Below are 10,469 nucleotides of genomic sequence, written 5' to 3'. Positions count from 1 at the left end.
CAGGCAATGGCAAGGTCCTACTGAAGTGGATGGCGCAAGGCGTCCATCCTCTGGAGGAGCGCAGTATATTTCTGGGAATGGGCTGGTTTGTTTTTGTATTCCTTTAATAAGTATAGTTGCAACTTCTCATATTACCATTAAGTATGAAGGAAAAAACATGACTTTCCCAATTAATGCAACTACTTCTAAAGAATAGATCTGTTTGCTCTAAATGCAATGATTCAGCTGTGGAGCGTAAATTGTTAATGTCTAATGAAAAACTCCCTGTATTCCTGTCAAGGAAGTTTTTGAGAAATTAAATTAAAATCTAGAGAAGAAGAATTAATGCTAAGAAGACAGATTAGTGCTTAGTACTGGGCAACTTGTTCTTGTTCCTGTGCACGATGGTTTGTGCTCTTACTCTTGTTTGATTAAACTCAATAACAAGTTAACCACTTGCCATAACCATGGCACCGGTTCCAGTCAGTAAGTCAAGAAAGAATAGTCAAGGTATAGGCCAATAGTTCGGGACATTTCTAACTATTATTAAAAGTTAACTAAGCAGAAACAGCTCAAAGCAAAACGCGAACTGAAAGGAAAAATGTTTGTTTATGCATAAGCCAAGATACACTCTTCTATTCTAATTGTAGCTATGTAATACTTTGTTTCTTTGAATAATGATTCCTGTTTTGTAACCACAAAGTACTGTGAACCTGCCAAAATGAAAAGTATATATGATCAACTTCACAAGTAAAGATTGGGATTCAGCACCTTCACTTTGGTGTCTGTGTTGTTTCTCCACCCCACCTTTCGCCGACTCCTCACCATCCGTTCATCTCCTGAGACCCCCTATTGGAGCTGGACTCTGATAATTACTTATGTCAAGATTGCAAAATGTAATGTCTTGGTTTTGACTTTGAAATATCCAGGATGTCCTCAAATGCCTCTGATAATCAAACCCTTAGAAATGTCAGTAAAGTGGTCAGTCCTCAAATTTTTGCATGGTCAGTCTCCACCCTCTGGGGCATATGGGCTTTTTCCAGAGCCTCTAAATTACTTTTCAGCTCTTGCTTATTGTACATTAGCAGTACAATGCTGTCAAAGAAATGCGTCTGAGTGATATCCTTTGGATGAAAAGAGATCCAAAACCTTAATAATATGTTATGATGGAGACTGAAGAGAGAACATAACCTTGAGTTCATAATAAATGATGTTTTGCTTATCATGTTAAGAATTAATTCTAGTCCTGTTTTCTAATTGAAATCAGAAGAAAAGCATTTACCAAATTAATGGCCACAGAACATGTACTTGACCTTATTACAGTGGTCTAATAAGGAGACTCCATCTGGCACAAAAGCCATTGGGTGTAGTCGGCCAGAATCTACAGTAGGAATGAATCTGGCCCACCATCTGCTTTTGAATGACTTGTAAGTTTACATAATGTTCATATTTTTAATCAATAAATTTTATTTTCAAGCAGTTTTACACTTATAGAAAAATGAGAAAAATGATAAAGGATTTCAGTATGTCCTTTCATTCCCAAAAGTTCCCCCATTTATGAATATGCTGCATTAGCATGGTGCCTTCATCACAATTGATGAGATAGTATTGTTAGATGGTTAATCAAAGCCCTGAAGTATACATTATAGTTCACTTTAATGCTGCACATACTATGGCTTTTGAAAAATTTATAATTACATGTTTTTACCAGTATGATATATAATTTTTTCATCGTCCTAAAATACGATTTGCTCGATTTATTCATGCCTCCCTCACCTCTGGGTAATTTTTTTCCCTTCTCCATAATTTTGCCTTTTCCAGAGTATCACATAGCTAAAATTATATAGTACATAGCATTTCAGGTTTTTTTTTTAATTCACAGAGTAGTATCCATTTAAATTTCCTCTATGAATTATCATGGCTTAATAGATTATTTTCTTTTCTCCTAAAAAAATATTTTGTTGACTGAATATGCCATAGTTTATTAAACCATTTACCTACTGAAGGAAAATTTGGTTGCTTCCAAGTTTGACCAATAAGAATAATGCTATTATAGACATCAAGTCAGAATTTTGTGTAGAGTAACTTTTTATTTTATTTTTAGGCAAATGCAAAGAAGTGTATTTGTAAGATTGTACAGTAAGAGTGTGCATAGTAAGAACTTCCAAACTATACTCCAAATAGCTGTACCATTTTGCATTTCCACCAGAAATGAATGAGAGTTACTATTCCTGCATATCCTCACCAGCATTGGGTGTTGTCAGTATATTGGATTTAGGCTATTTTAATAGGCATGTAATAGCATCTTAATCTTTTTGCAATTTGCATTTTCTGATGATGTGTGATGCTGAGAATCCTTTTACATGCTTATTTGTCATCTGTACATCTTTTCTGATGAAGTGTTTGTCATTGCCTTTGTTCAACTTTTTTTACTGTATTTATTCTTATTGTGAAGATTTAACAGTTTGTATATTTTGGAATGACAAGCATTCTTTTATGTTACAGTGTTTTGAACTCTACTATTTCCTTTGGATTCTTTATTAGAGTTTCCATCTCTTTGCTTGCATTGCCCATCTGTTCTTATACGCTGTCTGCTTTACTCACTAAAGCCTTTAGCATATGAATCATAGCTGTTTTCAATATCCAGTCTGATCATACCAACATTTCCACCAAATCTGAGCCTGATTCCAATGTTTTCTCTGTCTCTTCAAACTGTGTTTTCTGTTTTACAGTATGCCTTGCAGTTTTTTGTTATAAACTTGAAATGCCATACAGTATAGTAGAAACTGAGTTAAATAGGCCTTCTGAGAATTTTTACATGTGTCTGACTAGAGGCTATCTCTTTTTATTTTTTTGTGGGTGTCAACAGCTAAAACATCTTCTGGTGTTCGTGATTTGGGGTTATCCCTAGAGACTTTTGCTTAAATAAGTTATGAGGCCTGCAATTTTTTCATTTGTAACCTCTTGTTGATGTACAGGGTGGTGAGTTGAGGCTGGACAGGATAGTTATCTCTCTTGCTGAGCCTGTGCCACTGAGCAAAGACCTTCCCACAGCCTCTGAGTTTCTCCCCAATGCCCTTTGGTGAGACAGGAAGACTGGGGGGGGGAAGGTGAGTGTTTTCTTTTGAAATCATTTTAGGAAGAACTGAATGAGCCAGGTATATTTCAAAATAACTCTTTATTTTTCTCTCCCTATGAGAGAAAAAGGGATTCTTCTCCAAGAAGATGGCAGGATTTCTGAAGATAAAACTCTCAAAAATGTGGGGATACCCTATAAATGGGGTCCACAGGAGTTTGTGACTTTCAAACTCACTCACTTTGAAACAGCAGAATTCTGCCATTTGAAGTTTCAGATGTTGTCTCCCAAGGGGAGGTTTCTGTTCTGGGCTCCTACTCCAACAAGTTGTTCTTCTCAGAAAACTATTACCTATCTCTCCAATTTTGGATGGTGGTTTGCCCCATGACATCTGATGTGCAAGAATGGATAACTTGTTCATTCATTCTACTTGTTGCATGGGTGGAGTGGCAATTAAAATCTCCTTATATGCTATCCCAAGAAACTATGAAAGCACTGTAGAAAAGAAACAGATACAATATATGTACAAAATAAATGTAAATTATTTATATAACTATATTTAAAAAGAATGTATGACAGAGAGACTGAGGCAGAAAGATCGCAAGTTCATGGCGAGCCTCACAAACAGCACAAACCTGTATCAAACTGAAAATAATTTAAAAAGGGATAGGGGTATAACTAAAGTTATTTTTAATTTGTTCTTTTTAGATTATATATATACATTACAGTAGAATGTATTTTGACATATTATACTTTCATGGAGTATAGTTTCCCATTCTGTGGTTGTACATGATGAGGAGTTACTAGTCGTGTATTCATACGTGAACATAGGAAAATAATGTCTGATTCATTGTACTGTCTTTCCTATTCCCATACCCTCCCCTGTCTTTATTTCCATTTATCTAATCCAATGACTTTCTATTCTCCCCCTCCCCATTGAGTGCTATCATCTCCATATCAGAGAGAACATTTGGCCTTTGTTTTGGGGGGATTGGTTTATTTTGGTTAGCATGATAGCTCCAGTTACATTCACATATTGGCAAATGCCATAATCTTATCTTCTTTGTGGCTGATTAACATTCCATTATGTATATATACCACATTTTCTTTATCCAATCATCTGTTAAAGGGTACCTGGTTGGTTGTATAGCTTTGTGATTGTGAATTGAGCTGCTCTGAACATGGATGTGACCATGTCACTATAGTATGCTGATTTTAAGTCTTTGGTGAATGTATGAAGGAGTGGGATAACTGGGTCAAATGATGGTTCTATTCCAAGTTTTCAGAGGAATCTCCATACAGCTTTTCCGAGTGGTTGCACCAATTTGAAGTGCCCCCAGCAATGTATGTGTGTGCCTTTTCCCCCACATTCTTGGCAACATTTATTGTTATTTGTACTCTTGATAATTGCCATTCTGACTGGAATGAGATGAAATCTTAGTGTAGATTTAATTTGCATTTCTCTAATTGCTAGAGATGTTGAGCATTTTTTCATATGTTTATTGGTCAATCCTATTTTAGTTCCTTTACCCATTTATTGATTGGGTTATTCGTTTTTTTTTTTTTTTTTTGGTGTTAAGTGTTTTTTGAGTTCTTCATATATTCTGGAAATGAATGTTGTATCTGAGGTGCAGGAGGGAAATATTTTCTGCCAAATTCTGTAGGCTCCCTCTTCACATTCTTTAATGTTTTCTTTGCTGTGAAGAAGTATTTTAGATGGATACCATCCTATTTATTGATTCTTGATTTTACTTCTTAGGCTTTAGAACTTTTATTGAAGAATTCAGTTCCCAAACTGACATAATTGAGATTTGGGCCTATTTGTTCTTTGAGTGGGTTCAAGGTCTCTAGTCTAATGCCTAGGTCCTTGATCCACTTTTGAGTTTTTAGGATTCTGAGGGTAACTCTGAAAACAAACAATCCTGTTACCAGAGATACTTTGCATAATGATACATCCTACATCCAAATAAAGGAACCCAAAAGCCATAAATACTTGTACACCATTTTACATTCAGACCCCTTTGCCTAACTACACTCCTCAAACAATCTCCCTAACTCTCACCAAACGTGCTGGGGTATTCTTGACCCATTGGCGTACAACCTCCTTATTCCCTGATTAGGTAAATTTACGTCTCCATTCAGATTGTGCTTGGATCTAGCTCTAGTTTGGGTGTGGCAACCAGGAGCAGAGGTGAAGGTGTTTTCTGAGGGAGTACCTATTTTTTCTTCCAAGAAGGGGTCCCTGAAGCTTGTCCCATAACATTGGCAGCTTCTACTAGAAAATGTGTGCCACCTGCATACCTTGGGGATTAAGAAGAGAGCTGCTGAATCCACACTCATAGGGGACATCCATCCAAGTGTCCTTCTCCAAAGCTTCAGGGTTTCGGGTTTCTCCATGTGGACCCTGATCTGTTCCTAACACACCTGTCTTGGCTGAGCATGTTAAATGGCTCTGGAGCCCCCAAGACTCCTACAGAGAAGTGCACAGCATGCTGCTCAGATGTCTCTATTCATTCTCTGAGGAAACAGGATTTTTGTGAGTTGCTACTGATCCTCTGTGGCTTTCTAAACTTAGCATTTATTGATTTTAGCAGCCCTCAGTCTCTGTTTTTTCTTCAGTGTATCTGTACGACTTAGCAATAACCATCCAATTATATACTTTCTATGCATATTTCTCCCATAATCCTTCAAGTGAAAAACCATAGCACCTGCCACAACAATGCTCTCTAGAAGAGTAATTTCCCAGTTCATTTCAAATGAAATCTTCAGCACTTAAACCACCAAGTTATTTCAGGGACTGTCTCTGCCCCATCTATTAGACAAGGTGGCATCCTCTTTGTCTGCTGGGGAATTGATGAGCCAGCCGTGTCTTCATAGAGACATCTGCTTCCTCACACCACTCTTAGTGAGACATATTTGATTTCAAATAATTTTAGTGTCTTTGAGGCAAGAAGCAGAAGGGATTCAATACATAACAGTTTATTAGGAAAAATGTCTGTGAGAGAAAAATATTGAAGGAGCTGGGAGAGGGTGAGAGAGCCATCAGATAACAATACAAGTCTGGCTGAGGGAAGAGTAAAGAGAGAAAGGGAGAATGATGGAGGGGAAGCTTCTAGACTACTGCGAAGTTCTAAAGAAAGTTCAGTGAGACCACTGGGGAGTCCTCCAGCCAGTCACCCATAAGAGAATTCCAGAGTCTCCTAGCAACGAGTCTCCCTCAAGAACCCTGCATTGGCTTGAAAATGCCCAAGGGAAAGTGTTTTTCCACAAATATGGCAATAGATTTCACAGTGCAGTACTGAGGTCCTGGTCAATTACAGGTCTGCCTTCAGAGGTCTCAAAAATCCAGTCTCCTAAATACATCTGCTTTCTGGCAGATTTTGTATAAAATTTTGATCATCTATTAAATGTTTGTTTGCATTCACAGTTCAAGTGTCTGGACCTAGACTTTTCTCTGGTAAGGTTTTAAATTATAAGCCTAATTTTTTATTACAAGAGGAGATACTAACATTTTAAAAGCTATTTGTTGATTTTTCTCTACACTCACAGGTGTTCGTGTATAGCTAATAATACTTCATCATTATCTTTCTAGTATCTATAGGAACTTTTCTGCATACCCTCATTTCATTCTTGATTTGGGGTATTTGTGTTTTCATTATTCTTGCTGGGTATTAATTATTTGAGATGTCATAGAACCAATTTTTTGCTTTTTACATTTTCTCAAAAAATTTTTTTGTTTATTTTCTGAATATACTTGACTGATTTCTGTTTTACTTTTTATTATTTAACTGTGACATTAGCACAGACATGTATGAAACACAATAGAGAATATTAGAAAAGATTATATATGATCAACTATTTTCAAAAGAAGTCAATGAAAATTAATTGGAAAATTGCAGTCTTTTCAACAAGCATTACTAGACAACTAGCTGTTCATATGCAAAATAAAGTCCATTATTTCCATCATCTGCAAAAAGTAAATCAAAATGGCACATAGAAGTAAAGGCAAAAAACCGTAAACAAAATCACTTGAAAAAAAATGGAAGAAAAATCTTGTACCCTTGAATTAAGTAAAGACTTTCTTCACATTAAACCAAATACAAAATCCATTATAGAAAACAAAGAATGAATTGGATGCTATTAGAATTAAGAACTTTTAGTTTAATAAGTACAACTTAAAGAGAAACCACACACATGGAGAGTATACTATTAACTCATATGTATGGAACAGTATTTGTATTCTGGATATATTTGTGAAAAATACTCAAAATCAAAAGCTCAATAATAAACAACTCACTTAAATTAGTATTTAAAAAAACAAATTATGTGAGTAATGTAAGCACACGAAAATATATTTAACATGCTTATGTATTAGGGAATGTAAATTAAAACTACAATGATATGCCTCTACTCATCTAATAGAAAGTGTAATTTTTAAAAAATTGACCATACCAATTGCTAACAAGGATGTAAAGCAACTGAAATTCTCATCCATGAAAAGTAAAACCACTTTATAAACCATTTGTTTTGTAAAAAAGTAACATACACCAACCCTGTGATCCGTCTCTGACTCATAATCATTTACCCATGAGAAGAAAAAATTAATGTCTCTATATTGTATAGGTAACTATTCAGAAAGAAAAAACTTGAAACAAGGTAAATATTCAGCAACAGAAAGATAGATTTAAAAAAATTTAAAAAGTAAAGTATTGATATAGGCAACTTCATGGATGTATATAATCCTATTTATATTCTAAAAAATAACAACAGATATATCATGACACAAAGCAAATCACCAATATTAAATCTCCAGAGAAACAGAAATAATACAATATAAATAAATGTATGTAAAAGCAGATTAATTATGGAAGTTTACTTATACAATATGGAATCAGAGGAGTCCAGTAATATGCAATTTACAGTCTGAAGAATGAAGAAAACCAATGATATAACTCAGTCAATGTCCAAAACCCAAGAATCATGAGACTCTCTGGTTTAACTTCCATTCCAACGCAGAAAACTTGAGAACTGGGGTGGGCCACTATTTTTCCTGGAGTTAAAAGGTCTTAAAACCAGGAGCTCTGACTTCTAAAGGCAGAAGATGGATATCCCCAGTTCAAGAAGATAGAATTTACATTTTTCTTCCTTTATTCTATTTTGCACTAAGTAGATTGGATGATGCTTAGCTACATATTGAGGTCTGATTTTTTTTTTTTTTACTTAGTCTACTAATTTGAATGTTAATCCTCCTCGGGGGGGGGGGGGACTCACAGACACATGCAGAGAAGTATTTGATTAGCTATCTGGGAATCCCTTAGTCCAGTCAATCTGAGATATAAAATACCATAGCAAACTCGTTTGCCTGGTGACTGAGCTTGAGGAATGAGGAAGAGTTCAGAGAAAACTAGCAAAAAGCCACAGAGAATTTTAAAAGAGATGGTTATATTTATATTTCTTATTAGGATTTTTCATAGCTATATAAATATATTAAAATAACTAAGTGTACACCTTAAATAGAAGCATTTCTATGTATGCCAACTATTCTTCAATAAATCTGTACAAAATACCATCACAAAAAATTTTAAAATTTTTCTGTTTACAAAGACTTGTTGACAAGCAATATTTATACTAAATTTGAGTAAATTAGTTCAAGAGAGTTTATACTGCTTATATTAGTTCAAGAGAGTTTATAATTTTTGGCTTATTTACCCAGAACTTATTGACAGAAGCTTGATAAAATTTCTATTAATGATTGAATATTTTTGTATTTTTACTTTTATTGTCTTTTCCCCTCCAACTTCAATTTTTTTTTTCTGAGCACTGAATGCAGTGAACTCTTAAAAGCAAGGCACTTCTCATTCTCTAAGCCTTATACTTCAGATTACTTTGTTTTATATTGCCTGATTTATAAATGTAAGATTGAACTAAAAAAATTGGAAAACTAATTTGAAGCACTTATACTAATGAATTTATTTGATCTAGATTGAGACACACATTAAAATTTCAATGTGGCACATGGCATTTACTACTGTAGAAGCCCTCATGAATAACTTGCACAAAATTATAAGTTGCTTTTTGTTATGGTTTACAAATTAGTTTTTACCTCAAAGTTCATGTGTGACTATGCAATATGGTTTAGAGGTGAAATGATTAGGTTATAAAAACCTTAACCTAATGAGTGAATTAATCCCCTAACAGGGATTAACTGAGTGGTAACTGTAGGCTGGTAGGGTATGGCTAAAAGTCATTGGGGTCATGCCCTTGGCATATATATTTGATGAGGTGAGAATAGGCTTTCTCTCACTTGGCTTCCTGATCATCATATGAGCCACTTTTCTCTGTAATACTTTTCTGCTGTGATGTTAAGCCACACCTTGAGGTCCAAGGTGTGAAGCCAGTTGTCTATGGAGAGGAACCTCTGAAACTGTGAGTCCCTAAATAAACTTTCCTACCTCTAAAATTGTTCTTATCAGGTCTTTAGTCACAGCAATAAAAAAAAGCTGACTAAAAAACTCTTATTTAATAATCTAAGAAATATGAATAATTGCAACTGATATGTCATTTCCAAAGCTTTCATTCAATATTTAAAGCAATCTTCACAGATGATCCTGCCCTTTACTTAGAAATAGGCAAAAACACCTCAATTCCTGCTCTGAAAATCCAGTTAATCTTGAGTATCAAATTCTCATCATCAGGCTTTAGCAATGGTGAATCAGAAATAGAGTATTACACGTAAATCTTTTATCTGAGCAATTCCCTGGGGGAATTATGGAGTTGGATGCAGAATTAAGAACAAGGAAATCTCACAGGTTTTTCTCCATTTAGCTTTTGCAAGAACAGTACCAACACCATTGATTTTGTGACAGTTAAAAAGGAGAATTAAGGCCTCCCAGTTAAACAAGGTGAAGACTTAAGGGATAAGTTTCTAGAAGTCCTTGATCTAGTCCTTTTTACAGATGGAAGGTCCACCATGAAACAAGGAATCTGCAAGGCAGGATATGCAGTGCTCACCTTAAGGACAGTCACTGAGAAGTCATGCCTTCCACCTGGTATCGCCCACGTCTCATGTGGGCAATGGAGTCAGGGTCACTCTGCGTGAATTGGGATGGCAATGAAAAGACCACATAAAAATGGAAATTCCTTTTGTGGGGGTCAGAATACCCTCTTCCTTGCAGGGGAGGCAAGGCCCTTTTGCTCCACAATACTTGTGATGGCAGTTCAATACCTCCATCACTCAAGGCTGAGGGGGCGTGGTTAGCTCATGTTCAGGGCAGCGCCTGACAACCTGGCACTAGTGCCCAACTAGAACTCATAGCTCTCACTGGAACTTTAGAAATCAACAAAGGCAAAAACATTAATATGTGTAGAGTTTCCAAGTACATCTTCTTGGGGGTGTTGTTATTGTTCCTCTTCG

Source organism: Marmota monax, unplaced genomic scaffold (genome assembly GCF_021218885.2).
Source record: "Marmota monax isolate L192 unplaced genomic scaffold, Marmota_monax_Labrador192_F-V1.1 WCK01_AAM20220418_F8-fsc00044, whole genome shotgun sequence".
Lineage (NCBI taxonomy): Eukaryota > Metazoa > Chordata > Mammalia > Rodentia > Sciuridae > Marmota > Marmota monax.
This window is presented reverse-complemented; position numbering follows the sequence as displayed.